The sequence below is a fragment of the Syngnathoides biaculeatus genome, chromosome 20 (genome assembly GCF_019802595.1).
Source record: "Syngnathoides biaculeatus isolate LvHL_M chromosome 20, ASM1980259v1, whole genome shotgun sequence".
NCBI lineage: Eukaryota > Metazoa > Chordata > Actinopteri > Syngnathiformes > Syngnathidae > Syngnathoides > Syngnathoides biaculeatus.
In genome coordinates, this window is record NC_084659.1 from 542,964 (window position 1) to 560,402 (window position 17,439).

The window sequence follows — 17,439 nt, forward strand, 5'->3', positions numbered from 1 at the left end:
CAAACAACGACAGTACAGGAAAACACGCTGTCAGCGAGACCCGCCCTATTTTCAGCCTTCACTTAAGAAATCTTCTCAAACATGAGTATGGATGCTGTAGTAAAGAAGACAAAAATGTATCACTTTCATACGGAATGTGAATGTGAATACGACACTGACATTCCGGGTTAAGCTGCTGAGAATGAGGAAAGTGAACGAACTAAAATCCCAATTGGCTGCACAGCAGTCCCTTTCACACAATATAGTTGAACAGCGAAAGCCGCCACCATCGTTTCCGGGTTCGTCACATCACGCATAAAAGAGACTTAGTTGATTTCAACCCCGGACCTCTTTCAGTCCTGCTGTCCGAGAGAAGTGTTCCCCAAGAACAACAAGCAACACCAAAGAGCAGATGACTTCATAACTCATCAACAACAATGAAGCACATAACCACATAAATGAATGATCATTTGGCTCCCACCCTAAACAAGAATGAACCCTGACTTGCTACACAGGCCACCTTGACAAAGACAGCAAGGTAAAATATTACAGCATACTGAGCCACTTCTGACGGCAGGGCTTGTTCGGGAGTTGAACCTGGGACCTTACACACCCAAAACTAGAATCATACCTCTAGAACCACAGTGGTTGATGTGCTCCCCAAGCCACTCCCATCTCCAAAAAACTTCACGACCCTGAAGGACCAGGTCATCTCCTCTGTCACCCACCAAACACTGCCGATCCCGCTCTTCATCTCCCGCAATCTCCATGAAACCATATCACTCTTTGTCACTCCTTCCCCTGAGGTTCTTGGGATTCCCATGGTGGCAGCGGACGAAACCATTGGCCCACGGCCATCAATTTCAGTCAGTGCATAAAGCTGAAATCAAAACAGCTAACCCTAACCCTCTATGTAACATTGCATATAAAACATAATAATGCACTCCTAATAAAACATTAAGGAAACAACAAAACAAAAAATTTTGCTCAATTTACAATAAATAATACCTCCATTGTTTGGTATTCATTTTCACTAGGTCAGTGCTAAAAAGGTGCATGTGACACGAGAGTCACGGTTTGTCCAATCCTGGTCGAGTGGCATGATTACAAAAGAATGTCAACGGTACATCTTATGGCTTTTTAGTCGAGGCGGGGGCATGCTTCTTGCTTCGGGTGCGAGAGGTTCCAGGTTCAAAGACCTTGGTATCTTAAACACTATGAATGTAAAATAGAATGTGATGACTTGAAATTTAAAAATATAGATTTCTGTTACAGGATGGTATGTAAAGTACCACAAAGCAGAAAAGTCAGACATTTGGATTCACACGAGTATGAAATGGATTCCCTCAGGAAAATAAAAGATTCACATTGACCACAACTGTCAGAGGGCAAACATGCAACAGGGGGCAGGTGCGTTTACACAATTCAATAAAAACGAGATGAGACTGTAAGTCAACGATGGTGTCATGGTACACACCACTGAGTTTGGTGTGGGCAGCGTAGGTTCGATTACTGCTCATTGATAGTGTCAATTATGTACCCTGTAACTGACTGGCAACCAGCTCACAATGTGTGATGTTAGCTGGGATGGGCTCCAACACTCCTGTGACCGTTGTGGGGATAAGTGGTTTAGAAAATGGATGGATCATTCATACACATAATTGGGAGTGCAAAACCGGAACTCCTTTTATTTTCACACATGCACACTTTTTCACCCCATTCAGTGTGAGAGCATAAAGAGATAAAGAGAGACAAAAAAGAGGAGGAAAGCGGCTTAGTCAGAAGAAGAAGGGCAAATGCACAAAACCTACAGGTGTATGTAGGGACTTTGAATGTTGGAACTATGACAGGAAAAGCTCAGGGGTTATTTGACATGATGATTAGGAGAAAGGTTGATATATTGTGCATCCAAGAGAGCAAGTGGAATGGGAGTAAGGCTCGAAGTTTAAGTGCAGTGTTTAAATGATTTTATCATGGAGTTGATGGGAAGAGGAGGTACGCACTGGAAAGGAGAGGAATGAAGATTAGCCCAAGTAAAACAGAATATATGTGCGTGAATGAGAGGGGCGGAGGAGGAAGAGTGAAGCTCCAGGGAGAAGAGATAGCGAAGGTGGACGACTTCAAATACTTGGGGTCAACAATACAGAGCAATGGAGAGTGTGTGAAGGAAGTGAAGAAACGGGTCCAACCGGGGGGGAACAGTTGGCGGAAGGTGTCTGATGTTCTATGCAACAAAAGAGCATCCGCCAGGATGAAGGGCAAAATTTATAAAACAGTGGTGAGGCCGGCCATGACATACGGATTAGAGACGGTGGCCCTGTAGAAACAACAAGAAGCAGAACGGGAGGTAGCAGAAATGAAGATGCTGAGGTTCTCACTCGGAGTGAGCAGGATGGATAAAATGGCTCATTCAGGGACAGCCAAAGTTGGATGTTTTGGAGACAAGGTGAGAGAGATCAGACTTTGATGGTTTGGGCATGTTCAGAGGCGAGAGGGTGAGTATGTTGGTCGAAGGATGCTGAGGATGGACCTGCCAGGCAAAAGAGCGAAAGGAAGACCAAAGAAAAGATTGATGGATATTTTGAGGGAAGACATGAAGGCATTTGGGGTTAGAGAGGGAGATGCACGAGATGGGCTTAAATGGAGAAAGATGACACGTTGTGGCGACCCCTCATGGGACAACCCAAAAAAAAGAAGAAAAAGATTTTGTTTTTGTGTCTCAACACTAATTCCTCTAGAGTGTTGTTTTGATTTCCGTTTTTCGCTTGAACTTAAATTTCCAATGAAAGTCAGACCTGAACACTTGTTTCTTCTGAAAGAGAATAAAATGATTTTTTTCTGAAATAGTTTCATGTATTTTTTTTTGCAGTCAAACAACATGGTAGTTTCCAGTGCAGCACTTATCTCGTTTGCCCCGTCCTTCGTTCCTTCCTCCAATCCTTGTTTGCTTTCTTCCTTCCTTCTTTTCTTCCCTTCCTTGTTCCAGTGTTTTTCCCTCCTTCCTTCCAACCTTTTTCCCATCATTTTATCCTTGTTTTCTTCCTCAATTCATTCTTTGCTTCCTTCCTTATTTCTTTCCTTCCTTCCTTCCATTTTTCCTCTCTTCGCCACAGCTCTGTTACAAGCAAGCAAGCAACAAAACACTGCCTGTTTCCACCCGGTCTCGAACCGGGGACCTTTTGCGTGTGACACAAACATGATAACCACGACACTATGGAAATAAGTGCGCTGGGCCCTAAACCCACTGACTCATGTTATATCTCTTGTCCACTTACACACTTTTGTTCACGTCACCATATTGCCAGTCAAACAAAGCATTGTTCAATGCTCAGTCCATTGAGACGAAACAAAAATACGTCTTGTAGCACGACACCCAGAGTTTGTCCGATACATTTAGAAGGTCATAATAAATGAACGTACATGGAAACATGAGAGACACTTGGCATAGAGTATCCATATATATTGCTGAAGTCGATGTTTTTGCTCATAAAACAGGTTAATCCACAGAATTGTCAATCTTGATCATCACTTGACGAAACAAGTTGAAGAATTTGCCTGTCACGACCCGGAGACGAACTTGGCCTGTGCCAATGAAATCACCGCATCCTTACCACTAGACGATCTGACTTATATGCCCTAGATTGGGTCAGTCCTGGATCGTGAAGCATTCTCACTGCAGCCAACAGCTTTATATGTCCAACTTTCGTGGCAGTTTCCACAAAGCTGTGATCGCGTAGTGGTTAGTTCTCTGCTTTGTTGCTACGCAATCCTTGTTCAATTCAGGGTCACAGCAGTTATAAAGCCCCTCAGTCGCCTTTTTCCATGCTGTTATTTGGCGGGTGTGGGACAGTGAAAATTGTATAAATGGGTTTGCAGAAGGTGCAGTTTTGTGAAGGGCTAGTGGCGCAATGGATAACCCGTCTGACTATGGATCAGAAGATTTTAGGTTCAACTCCTGGCTAGCTCGGTTGTGGCTTTTGCACGTGGTATCAAAGCCAGTTTAGAATGATGTTTTAGGTATGTTCACCTGAAATGTCTTCTTTGAAGGTTAGATCACAAATATATATATTTTTTCTTGATACCTCAAGAACTCCTTTTTCAACTGCATCTGCCATTTTAAAGTAATACATAGCAGAAATGCATCAATTGAATCATGAAATATGTCTTTATGCAGCAAACGACTTCACACAGGTGCATCTGATTCAGGATAATATATGGAGTGGAGGTGGACTTTTCAAGCAGGTATTTGAGAGTCAGATTTCTAGCTGATAGACAGGTGTTCAAATACTTATTTGGTTGTATCACACAAATAAATCACATACACATCCGCACGTTGAATTTTTTACATTGGATTTCAGTGTTAAAAGAATTCCATGCTAGAATTTTGAATTTGTACTGTGATGGCAATTAATTACTTCCATAATTGTCTTTAGTTTATTTATTTTTGTAATTCTAAAGGGATTCATGCAAATATCAACCATCAAGACTAAAAAAATTAGCTTCACAGATTCGTCCCTGCCGTGACCCGGATTCGAACCGAGGTTGCTGCGGCCACAACGCAGAGTACTAACCACTATACGATCACGGCTGTTGAAAGCTGCCAAGGTTGTCTTTCTAAATCTGTCACCATGGCAACAAGGCTGAAACCCTGCAGGATGCTGAGTCAGCACTAGTGAAACTGAAAAGTTTTATCTGCATTGTCATAATCAAGTGAATCATCTCAACATTTTACTACATTCCTAAAAATATTCATTAATATTTGATCCAGAATACCATCCCAACCACTTTTGGATAGTGATGAAAAGCAACATTCATGTCACTCCCCACATCATCATATTGTTTTATTTCATAAATAAACATTGAAACTCTAATTTATGAACAATTACAATCATGAGTATATTCTTCAATTAAATATTAACACTGCAATAACTGTCCTGTAACTGCAATAATGTTCATGACAAAATTAAAAAAGTATGGAAATTAAGACAAATATGTATGAATTGGGCGGCACGGTGGGCGCCGCTGTAAAACATTGGCCTCAAATTTCTGAGGACCAGGGTTCAATTCCAGCCTTGCCTGTTTGGAGTTTGCATGTTCATCCTGTGCATGTGTAGGTTTTTCTTTCCTGTCACTCCAGTTTCCTGCCATGTTCCCAAAACATTAAAAAAAAAACATTAATTGGACACTCTAAATTTCCCCGAGGTGTGATTGTGACTGTGGCTGTTTGTCTCCATGTCCCCTGCGATTGGCTGGCAACCAGTTCAGGGTGTTCCCAGGCTCCTTTTCAGAGTATGAAGCTGCCTTGAGTGGAAATGTCTGCATATATTTTGTTGATGACCGGTGACGACATTTCTTGCGTGAGGCTTGCAAGGATGGGATCCTTATCCTGCAGTGTTTGTGTCATTTTTATGATGACATCCTGCTCATCCCATTCCATAAATTTGCTTGAAACAAAAAAGCACAGTCAATGTGTGAGGCAACAACATTTTGGGGTATGAGCTGTTGCTCATGCGATGCAACAATATATGAAACACTACCAACTTTTACAAAGTGGTGTTTAGAAAGCTGAGCTTAAGAAGGTGTTTTTTCATTTAATTTAAAAATCAATGGAAATGTTCTGTGTGGGAAAACTTTTGCAAGTAAGAGCAAATGACTCATGAGAAAACACACTGTTGAGAATCCATTTTCCTCCTCAGTTTGAAATTCTTAAAGTAATGGGCTCAGAAACAAGTTTGCCGGTGAGAATCGTCATGGTCAAGAAGCTTTTATTAAATGTTAATGTTTGGTATCAAAAGTAATGACATACCAATTGACAAAAATTGACAGAGCAGCTAGATTTGACCGGCAATTTGGCGCAATGCAAACTGTGACATCACGTGCACGAGCTCTATTAAAAAAGCCTCCTGTGGGCAAATGTTATAGATTAGCACTGATCCAGATATACACAAAGTTATGCATGCCTTGATTCACAATAATTTTGTCTCTATATGAAATGATTGATTGAACTAGACTAAAGAAGCCTTGACTTTTTGCAGATAAAACCTTTCAGTTTCACTGGTGTTGGCTCAGCATCCTGCAAGTTCAGCCTTGTTGCCATGGTGACAGATGGAGCAAGACAACCTTGCCGGGTTTCAACAGTCGTGATCGTATAGTGGCCACAGCAACCACGGTTCGAATCCGGGTCACGGCGTGAACGAATCTGTGAGGTTAACTTTTTTTAGTCTTTATGGTTGAAATGTTCATGGGACAGTGGGAATTCTCAAGATGGCCTTCGGTAGGGCATGAAGCCACCTTGAGGTTCATAGTTGTATGGATAACATGTCTGACGAGTGGTAATGGCCAAATGAAGCTTTGCGGCCAATTAATTTCCACATGGTTCAAAACTACTTGGTGTTTTATTTGCTCTATGGCGTCATCAAGTGGTGGAGAAGCCCAAGAGGTCAACAGTGTGAAGAATTCTATGGCTATTTGTTTAAGAAAATGGTGTAAATATGTTTGTGTTATGATATGAACAAAATACAAGTGCTCTGAGGATAATTTGTTCTTCATTTTTATTCAGAAATAACTTTACCACAGTCTTTGGTTTTAAATGGTTTAATTTTGGGGGAAAGTATTTCTCCAGCTTTGGTAAATATTCTTTCACAGTGCAGAGATGAAGCTGGTGGGGAGAAATGAGGTCTTATTGTTGTATACAATATATCAATCAAGTAACGAGATGGATGGCTGTGGTCTTTCTTATCTTTTTTAAAAGTTACGCAATGTCATGCTAACATAAGCCGAAAAGAAAAGAAGAAGAGGAAGATGCAATCTACCAACACCACCTTTGCAGTCGACTGGTCAATGCATTAAGCACTCCTGTTTTCGGCAACTTGAGCTAAAAATCCTCATCCATCTTTTTCAGTATCCTAACATCCATCTCGTGTCCTGCTTATCCTCACACAGATCACTGGAGGATTTTTGTTGACTAAATATAGATATATGCCCTTTTCACAGAAAAAAAGTACTCTGAAAATCTTGCTTCTGTGTGTTATTGGTGAATTCCACTCGTAGTAGATTACAATAGCTTGGGGAAAAATACATCCACCCATTTTCTGAGCCACTTATTCTCATGAGGGTCATTGGCGTGCTGGATTCAAGCCCATCTGTCATCGGGGAGGAGTAAAGGTGCACCCTGAACTGATTACTCAAGTAGCTGTAACTGAGTAAATGGAGTTCATCAGTACCCAACTTTGTTCTCAAGACAGCACTTAACACTATGTCTGTCCTTACCTCACCCAAACTTGTATTTTTGCAAAAGCGTTCTCATTTTTAACACTGTGGCCATCACTGTCCTCTCTAGTTGCCATGACCCGCATTCGAAGCAGAATTTCTGCGGCCACGATGCAGAGTACTAACCACAATACGATCACGGCTCGCGAACTGCGGCAAGGTTGTTTCTCTAAATCTGTCAACATGGTGACAATGAAAGCCTCAATAGGCATTAAACCAGGGGTGCTCAGACTTTTTTACCCCAAGATCTACTTAAGATCGAGGGCGAGGGGTGGGGTGACTTTTTTTTTTTTAGAATGACCAATGATGAAATAGAATGACCAAGTCACAAATATCTACCCACGACAAAAACTCCAAAGATATTTATTTTCAAGCATATTGAGGATTGTTTGTGTGTGTTTGTGTGCCTTGCATAACCGCATGAGCCAATATTACATAACATAATTAACTTTAAACACTTTATGTAACTATCTGAGTTCACGTTGATGATCACTAAACACCATCCGAATGAAAATGCACACCTGGGCTGTGTCACTCACGTTAGTGGATTCGTCCAACTGCAGTGAGAAACGCTCACAATCTTCGATGTCCTTCCACACGTCAGCAATGGCTTCACAGCGCCGTTTAACTGTACTCCTTTACAGCTGCAGAGATTCTATTGAAGATATTTATTATTATTATTTATCTATTATTTAAATATTTATTTATTTTAAAAGATTATTATTAATAATAATTTTTATTAGTGGTTTGTTATTTTTTTATTTAAAAAATATTTAACAAATATTTATTTATTATTATTTTTATAATATTATTATTTTTATTTATTATTTAATTATTTATTATTATATTATTTTTAAAAGATTGGAACGAGTCCGCTGCGCCTCTTTTATGTGTGATGAGCCCGGAAATGATGGTGGTGGCCTTCGCTGTTCATCTATATTGTGTGAAAAGTGACTGCTGTGTGGCCAATTGGGATTTTAGTTTGTTCTCTTTTCTCATTCTCAGCTTGCTTTTCGGCAAAATGTCGGTGTCATATATTCCATAAACAGTTCGAAGATGCCGTTACACATTTCACTACACTGTCAGATGAGGCAAACGCATTTGGAAAATGACCGTAAAAAAAAAAAAGTCCATCTCACATTCCGTATGAAAGTGATCCGCTTTTATATTCTTTACGGCAGCATCCATACTCATATTTGACAAGATTTCTTAAGCGAGGGCTTAAAATAGGGCAGGACTCCCTGACAGCATGTTTTCCTCTACTGTCGTTGTTTGCACATGCGCGGTGAGCTAAAGTTAAAAAAAAAAAATACGGCTGATGTTTTTTTTTTCTCGGCACGCCGTCGCGATCGACACATTGAGCTCCCCTGCATTAAAGTGTTGACACTTTAATGTGTGTTTAATGTGTTTAATTTCAAGTGCATCATCTCAACTTTTTACTTCATATTAATCAACATTTGATACGGATTACCATTTCAACCATTTTCATGCTCAAATCTTTAATGGTGATTAAAAGCGACATTCAGGTCACTCTCCACATCGTCATCCAACCATCCATCCATTTTCTTCAACGCTTATCCTCACAAGGGTCATGGGAGTGGTGGAGCCTATCCCAGCTCTTAATTGGCAGGAGCCAGTGTACACCCTGAACTGGCTTAGCCACATGGAGACAAATAGCCATGCTCACAATCACACCTAGGGGCAATTTGGACTGTCCAATTAATGTTGCATGCTTTGGGAATGTGGGAGGAACCCGGAGTGAAAACTCACGTAGGCGCAGGGAGAACATGCAAACTCCACACAGGCGGGTACGGGATTGAACCCAGGTTCTCAGAAGTGTGAGGCCAATGCTCTACAGCTGCATCACCATTTAAGTTATTGCTACACCCAGTTTTGAAACAAGTACCAGGCAGACATTAGCAGTATTAATCTATGGAAACTGCCACTCTCCTCACGATTTGCAACATGATCAGAAAACCAAATAAAACAGCTCCTTGACAAGCAAGAAAGAAAATAAAGGGTGTTTCCACATGGTGTTGAACCACAGACCGTTCAGGTGTAAGGTGAATGGGATAACCACTACACTATGGAAAGTGGCACAATGTGTGAGAGCAAAAGAAACCCATGGAATCCTCATGCACAATTTTTTTGTTTGTTTTTTTTTTTACAGGTGAAACAAGTATTCAGGTCTGACTGAAGCGAAAAGCTGAAATCAAAGCAACACTGAATTGGAATTAGCCTTGATTTGAGACACAAAAACAACAAAGTATTACTGGCAAAAAGCTGCCTGGACGCTCAGTTTGCTTTTCCTTTCCTTTCTCTCGGTTTCCTGGTCCCCTTGCACTTAAGTGAATCTGGCTGCAGACCTCAGCTCTCAGCCACCCCACCTCCCATCTCAGATCCTGCAGACCCCAACTGCCAAAGTTTGGGAGGGAAAGAAATACAATCTTTTTCTTTTCCTTTCGGCTTGTCCCGTTAGGGGTCGCCATAGCGTGTCATCCTAGATGAACGCACATTTGTTTGGCACAGTTTTAAGCCGGATGCCCTTCCTGACGCAACCCTTCTACATTTAGCCGGGGAGAGAAGCTTACAGGACCTGGCATTCCCAGGGGGTCTCCCATCCAAGTACTAACCAGGGCCAAACCCGCTTAGCTTCCAAGTTCTGACGAGATTGGGCGTTCTGAGGGTAGCATGGTCGGAAGCGGGAAAGAAGTAGAATAATTTGAAAATTGTGTTCAATTCTATTTTAATGTTCAAGGAACTTTGTATATGTAAATATGGTCTTTTGTGCCCTCAACATCTGAGGTTTTACATTTTATGGGCCCAGGAGGGAAGTCGGAGGCCAGGAGAACCGGTTATGCTTTGGTGGAGATGAAGGGAACTACCAGCGCTTGCTTGCCCCAAACGCATGTTAGAAAATGTGTCCTTGGGATGTTCTCCTTACACATATGTCAACTTACAGTATATGTTTCAGTCTCATCCATCCATTTTCTAAGCCACTCGCAGGAGTGCTGAAGCCCATTCTAGCGAGCATCAGGCAAAACAGAGTCTACACAGTGATCTGGTTGCCAGTCAGTCACAGGGTACATGTAGACAAACAGGCACACTCACAACTAAGAGTGTCCAATTAATATTGCATGTTTTCGGGATAGGGGAGGAAACCGGAGCGGCTGGAGAAAACCCACACAGACACGGGGATAACATGCATACTCCACACAGATGTGGCCGGGATTGAACCCATGTCCTCAGAACTGTAAGGCCAACGCTTTACCAGCTGACCCACCATGCCACCGAAATGCCATCCGATAACAGAAATCTATATTTTCATCATATTAAAAATTGCTTTAGATACTGAGGTCATTGAACCTGGGACCTCTCATACCCTCAGCGAGAATCATGCCCCTCGAGCAATATACCACAAGATGACACCTTTGCTTTCATGTCGCATGCAACTTTTGAGCACCTTGCAAGTGAAGATGATGACCACAAATAAATGTTATCTTTATTGAACATGGATCAATATCTTTCTTTTGTCCTTTCTTCAATGATTATAAGGATAACATTAAAGTATTACTTATGTACAATGTTATCCATTGTGGAGGTCTGCGGGTGAGGGGGTTTCGAATTTATTTTTTTTTTCCTGTGGGGGATTGTAACAGAAAACCTGCACAAGACCAAGGAGCCTAGGACCTCTCGCACCCTAAGCGAGAATCATACCCCTACACCATGATTTCAACTTTTCACTTTTTGACACAAGTTAATAGCCAAAAGGATTTAGCTGGACTGCCACCATGGGGAAAACAACAGTCGGTTTAAGACCCCACCCAAACTCATTGCTGTTGTGTCTATGAGTAAGACACAGATACCCTGAAATGCTTCCCAGTTTTTTCACTTGCCCCCTGCTCCAGTGTGTTCCACCAACAAGTGTGTGTGTTTACTGTGATGAGTAAAATGCAGACAACAAATGTGGTGTAAATACATGCATGTTCATGAAAACAAAACTGAGTCTTCTATTGCCTCATGAAGACCTGATGATTTGTTCCTGGATGGGTTGGTGGTGACTCTCTTTTCTCTTTGTTTACAATTTTTAGTGATTGACATTTTTTTATATTACCGACTCTGCTATGATTTATGGTCACAAACATCCATTTTCCAAGCTGCTTATGCACACAAGGGTGAATGGAGCGCTGGAGCCTATCCCAGCTGTTATTGGGCAGCCAATCGCTGCTCATTTTGGACAACTATGTCTCCCTTTCCTCACTGCTGTTTTGTGTCCATATGGCCGACATTTGGAACATCAGAGAGGTCATAAAAGAATCATACTGTTGCATCCCTTGAGATGTACAATAGGACCAGCAAACCTTAAGAGTCACTCTCACAATCACAACTAGGGGTAATTTAGAGTGTCCAATTAATGTTGCATGTTGTTTTGGGAAGAAATTGGATTGCACGGGGAAAACCCACACAGCCATTGGGAGAACATGTTCACTCCAAACAGGCAGGTCCGGGATTGAACCAAGGACCTCAGAACTGTGAGGCCAGTGCTTTCCAGCTGATCCACTGTTCTGCCCATCCCACTTCTAGAAATATCAATATTTGAATCATAGAGTGAGCACAGACCTGGGTAAATATTATTACATGAAAACTGCATGTGTGTGTGTGTGTGTGTGTGTGGTGTACTTACGTGTGATTCAGGGCGCGTGTGTGTGTGTTCAATGGGCCTCCTTCCTCATTTTTGCAGTCCTTCATTCGTGCCCACATATCAAATCCAACTTTTCTCAGCCCCATCTTTTCTTCCTCCTGGGCTCCTTGATGCCCTCAACGTCAGATGCCACCTTACCAGCCGGGAGTAACTGTACCATCTTCTTTACTTACTTAGCCTCCGTCTGACTTACCATTCCCCTTTTTTCTTCAACGTCACCCTCACCGTCATCAAATGCACAGTGCGCCTTTCTTCGTCCACCTCTTCAAGTTCTCTCTAACATTTTCTCTTTTCGTTCCATGAGCATTGATCTAATCTGTCCCTCACATTTTTCACCTGTTTTACGTATTCTCTGTCAATTTCCCATTTATGTTATATATCCTATATTTCCATCGTCAGTTTGTCCCAATCGCAAATTTCACCCAAGTTGTGCTTTTGCCATTATTTTAATGCACGCTTCCTTTCTTTATCTTGTTTCTTTTTGTCAACATTAGCCATCATTTGCTGCTCAATTTGGTTGCAAAGATGATGAAAACTTTTGAGAGGTCTAGTCACTGCAACGTACAATAAAAGTGAAAAAGGCAAAAAAATAATTCAGGCACACAAACTTGAGTACGATGCAAATAGAAATACTTTTTAGAATTACTTTACTTTTTTACTGTTGATTGTGGCACATTTTACTGGAAGATGCAACTAATGGAAGCAACACAAGATGGCGCCAGACCCCGAACATTTTGACTGCCACTGGGAAGTGCTCTAACGAAGCACAGTGACCAGTCACACAGCCGAGGAAGACAGAGAGGAAGGAGAAATGTCACTGCTCAGACCCCTCTGTAGAAATTGCGTCATCCACGTCGCTGACCAATCAGAGGCCAGAGATCAGCATAAGCCACGCCCCTTTTTGGACCCACAGTTCCCTCAGACAACGTTGTATGGTCCAGTATAGATTTTGTTAGCGTTTTATCACGTATTTGGGTTCTTTAACAATAGATATGGTTAAGAGGTGTAGTCACGGACTTTATAATAGTGACGACAGGTATCCTGAAAGGCTAGTTGGTGGAGTTCAATTCGTACCCTTTCCAAAACCGAAGACCCAGTACGAAAAATTTCTTCGATGGATCAAACTTTGTGGAAGACCCCATCATCAACTGAATCCATCTAAAATCAACCGGAAAAGAAGACCGAGTACGAAAAATGTCTTTGATGGATAAAACTTTGAGGAAGACCGCATGATCAACCGGAACAGATATGCTTGCATAACATAACTACGTGTGAATGATTGACACACTTGATCTGTGTTAGGGTTAGGGTTAGGGTTAGGGTTAGGGTTAACCCCTAACCCTAACCCTAACCCTGTGGAAGACCGCATGATCAACTGAATCCATCAACCGGAACAGATATGTTTGCACGAAGGTAAGTCCTATATTTGATTTTCAATACATGTCTCATATAAATGAATTAGCAGTTCTTCGCTTGTATAACATAGCTACGTGTGAATGATTGACACACTTGATCTGTGTTGAGCGATCTGACTGCACAAACGTGTCTCCTTGTTGGCGGCTAGCGAGCTAAGCTAAACCGGACTAGCAAGTTCTAAAAGCCTTCGACGTGCACCGAGACACCAAGACTGAAGGAAGGATGTTTGAGGACACTAAAGTAGTGATTGTCGTACTCGGTCCTGATTTACGTAGGTTCGGCACTAATTCAAGAATAATTATTGAGGGGAGCGCGTGACGTTACACAAAGAAAACGAGAGAAACAACTCGTAAATCAAGCCTCGCTTTCTTCTTTTCCTTCATATGGCGGTTCACAAACGGCTATTCAGATACATATACAGATTCTGCACACAAGTATGATATGTAACACGAAAATAGGAAACTGTCAATGACGAATTCGTCTTTGGGTTATAATATATTATATTATGTGTCTTCTCTGTCTTCCTCTGACTCTGGAAAGATCTCGCGCTAATATCAATGGTTTCTCCGTCGATATGCATGTAAATATCATTGAAATACCCCTCGCTGAAATAGTTGAAGCCCTGCTGTCTGCTTTTCAACGATATTTCACTGTTAGCTAAGAATGCGAGTGAGAAATCAGCCGGTAAATCGGACAGTTTCGCTCTGTTCTTTTCTTGCTGCGCCGCCCTTTTTGCTAATTGTTTGTCTGACGTAAGCGCACGTGGCGTGACGTCACTTCAGCTGGCGTGGTTAAGTGCCCTGTACGGAGGGGTCAATTATGAGTGTACAATTATTAGTGTATAATTTTTAAGCAGACGGCGAAGTGGCAACATCTCCATACCTGGGTGACATCGATTTGAAGTGCGATTACACTTCCAAGTGAAAATGGCCAGGGCACAGCACAAGTACGTTACGAATGAATCATGTTTTTGGATATTGTTGCTTATTTCCAAAGTGTGCTTGAAATATATATATACAATATATACAAAATAATTGTCACACACACATAACGAAAACAACAACAATTTTCCTAATTTGTAGTCAATATGAAATCGATGTCTGAGATTTACGCTGTGGTCGTGTACAAAACCGATTGTTGTTGTATTTCGTGTTGTCTAATACGAAATCGACGTCCGCTATCATGGGTTTGGACCACATGGTCCACGTTGTTGGTTGATGAACGTGAGAACGACGTCCGCCGTTTATTTATTTATTTTACCTGCGTGGTCCGCCAACTTGGCTGAGGGCGGATGCAAAGTCGACGTCCGCCATCTTGGGTTTGGACGAGCGTTGTCCGCCATTACTGTTTATGACGAGTGCGAAAACGACGTCCGCTATGTTTTTTTTTTTTTAAACCATCCTGGGCCGCCATCTAGGCTGAGGGCAAATGCGAAGTCGACGTCCACCATTTTGGGTTTGGGCGAGCATGGGTCGCCATTATTGTTTATGACCAGTGCGAAAACGACGTCCGCCATGATTTTTTTTTCAAACCTGAATGGTCCGGCGTCTTGGCTGAGGGCGGTGCGCTGTTGACACACGCCATCTTGGGTTTGGACGAGCATGTCCACTATTAATGGGTGCGAAAACGACGTCCGCCATTTTTTTTTTTTTTAGTTTAGTATTTTAAACCTGCTTGGTCCGCCATCTTGGCTGAGGGCTGATGCGAAGTCTGCGTCCGCCATCGCACAGTCATTCTGGCTTTTTTTTTTTAAACCTGCATGGTTCGCCATCTTGGGTGGGGGCGAACCCTAAACCGACATCCGTCAATGTGTGCGGTTGTGTAATAACGTTTCAGCAATCGTGACGTCGACATTCGCCTGTAAGTGAGGAGCCATCTAGAAGAAAAAGATGAGCACATGTTCGCACAAGGATGGCTGGGATTTCAACTCATTGCACTCATTTTTTTCTTTTTAGGAACCCTGAATTGTCCATGTGACGACACCAATTACAAATGGTAAATGTACTGGACACCTGTAAGTTTCCAATGGTTGTAAATTTAGTTGCTCTTAATTTTAACTCAAGTGTGCTTATCACCCCTTGTTTAAGTGCCACTGTCATGAAATGGATGATTTTTTAGTATATTAATGGAAAAAACGGCAGCCGACATGAACCCATCCGCTTTTTCCACCACAAAATATGATTTTGAGGTACACAGCTTTTTATAACTCCCTCCATGAAAATATTCTCGAGGGATTTGTTTTTCCGAGTAGAAGCAGGAAGTGACATACATGGCAGGACCGCCCTCAAGTGGACTCCTTTTGTTTCTATTAGTTTTACCTCCGGGAAGGTAGCTCGTTGTTCTTTGATGTTAGCCAAAATGCCGGCTTGTTGCATTGCTGGACATTATTCGACAAGGGTGGCTCACCACCGCGGTGCCAGAAAGTCATGAGAGGTGCAATGACTGCAATGTCCAATGAATTAGAAAAATGGTAAAAGGAATTCAGGTATACTCTTAACTGTTCAAATAAGAGTTGTTTTGCTGGTAAATACACGTGAAAACAATGTAAATACAATATTTTGATTTTTGTCTTTATACAGTTTCTGGGATATTTCACTGGAAGATTCAATGACTGTCAGAGGATCGAAGATGTTGCCAGGAAGAGTAAGAGGAAGAGTAAAGGGGCACACTAAACGTGAGAAGCCATGTTGAAGGCAGCACATTTTTCGCACAAGTTGTGAATGAATTAATTTCCATTTGCTCTTTTTTTCTCAAGTGTGCTTGTGTGAGTTATCACTCAATTATAAAGATTCCTTTGGCAACACAGTAAAAAGAAATAAAGGCAACCAGCGGTTATTGGTTGCGAAAAGGGCAATAACTAGAGCTGTGCATTGACTGCAAGGTCCAATAAATTAGAAAAATATGCAAAGCAATTCATGGATAGTGGTAAAAACTGCATAAATAAGAATTGTTTTGCTTCGAAATACACAAACATGAATACAATGTAAATGGTAATTTCTTTTTGGTGGGGGGGGTACATTTTTCAGTAAAATGCAATGCCTGGGAGATCCACACCAAGACCCCATCACCTTCATTGCCACCCGGAGCACTCTGCTGCATTACTGAGAACCACAAGAAAGTACTAGGGCACGATCACCTTGACTAACACTGGAGAGGTCTTTGGCGCAGCTTTTTGAGCTGTGGCACGGCAGTAGAAGAGTAAAGTGCTGGGATCGAAGTGAGAAGCCATTTTGAAGGAAAAGTTGAATGAAGCGCATGTCCACACTTGTATTATTTTTATTTGAACCTTTATATTTTTTGAGCCTACTGGTTTGTCAGTACTACAACTATTCCAAGTGCCAAACGGAGAGGACAGATGGTCAGACTTTGTTTGCTTTTCTGTATTGTTTTTGAAGTGGTTTCTCTCTGGTATCAAATAATTTTTCTTTTCAGGTAGTTGTGGTCAAAGAATCTATTCTCTGCAGAGAATACAACAGGCTGGCCTGTGACTGAAATGTTCACTGACGTTATGAGGACCACTACTGTTAACAACAGGACAACCTTCCTTGCACCCTCCTGTTTCGTAGCATTGACAGGAACTAATTACCTGCATATATTTTGTCAGTGTAGGTCAGTGGTATAAAACTTTTTATATTTTATTTTTTTGTCACGGGCCACATTTGGTGGATGATTGTAATAGCGAAACGTTATGATTAATGATGACAATTTGAAAATTACGGGACAGATTTTTAACAAAAATCGTGGAAGTTAATACACATTTCCCTCCGTCGGCCTCATAAAAGCAGGCTGCAGCCTGATCTGGCCCTGGGCTGTGACTTTTGACACCAGTGCTTTGGGTGGTGTAATTTGGACAGTTAATGTCTATCCACAAGGACCACTGTTGAGGGAGCACAGCTGTTGCTGCTGTTGCCACTGGTGTTGTTTATGGTCATCTGTTATAGCATAGATGATCTAATCACACCCTGGTGGAATTTTACCATCAGGCTATTCATGCAGTCACAGCAGCTGTGTGGATTTTTTTGTCTGATAAATGCGTGCGTCCATCAGGGTTTGTGCTGGTTTGTATGTATTAA

At 41.7% G+C, this 17,439-nt stretch overlaps 1 long non-coding RNA gene, 1 other non-coding gene and 1 pseudogene across 2 annotated transcripts; 1 reads left to right on the forward strand and 2 right to left on the reverse strand.

Moving 5' to 3' along the window:
• Nucleotides 1-4,495: 4,495 nt before the first annotated feature.
• trnah-gug (transfer RNA histidin (anticodon GUG)) lies at nucleotides 4,496-4,567 on the reverse strand. The gene has a single exon. It is a non-coding gene; the product is annotated as a tRNA-His (tRNA).
• Nucleotides 4,568-9,832: 5,265 nt separating this feature from the next.
• Nucleotides 9,833-9,951, reverse strand: LOC133494041 (5S ribosomal RNA; annotated as a pseudogene).
• A 4,877-nt stretch (nucleotides 9,952-14,828) lies between these two features.
• LOC133493847 (uncharacterized) lies at nucleotides 14,829-17,075 on the forward strand. Its single transcript, XR_009793198.1, has 4 exons — nucleotides 14,829-15,226; nucleotides 15,322-15,380; nucleotides 15,946-16,040; nucleotides 16,393-17,075. It is a non-coding gene; the product is annotated as an uncharacterized LOC133493847 (long non-coding RNA).
• The last annotated feature ends 364 nt before the right edge of the window (nucleotides 17,076-17,439 follow it).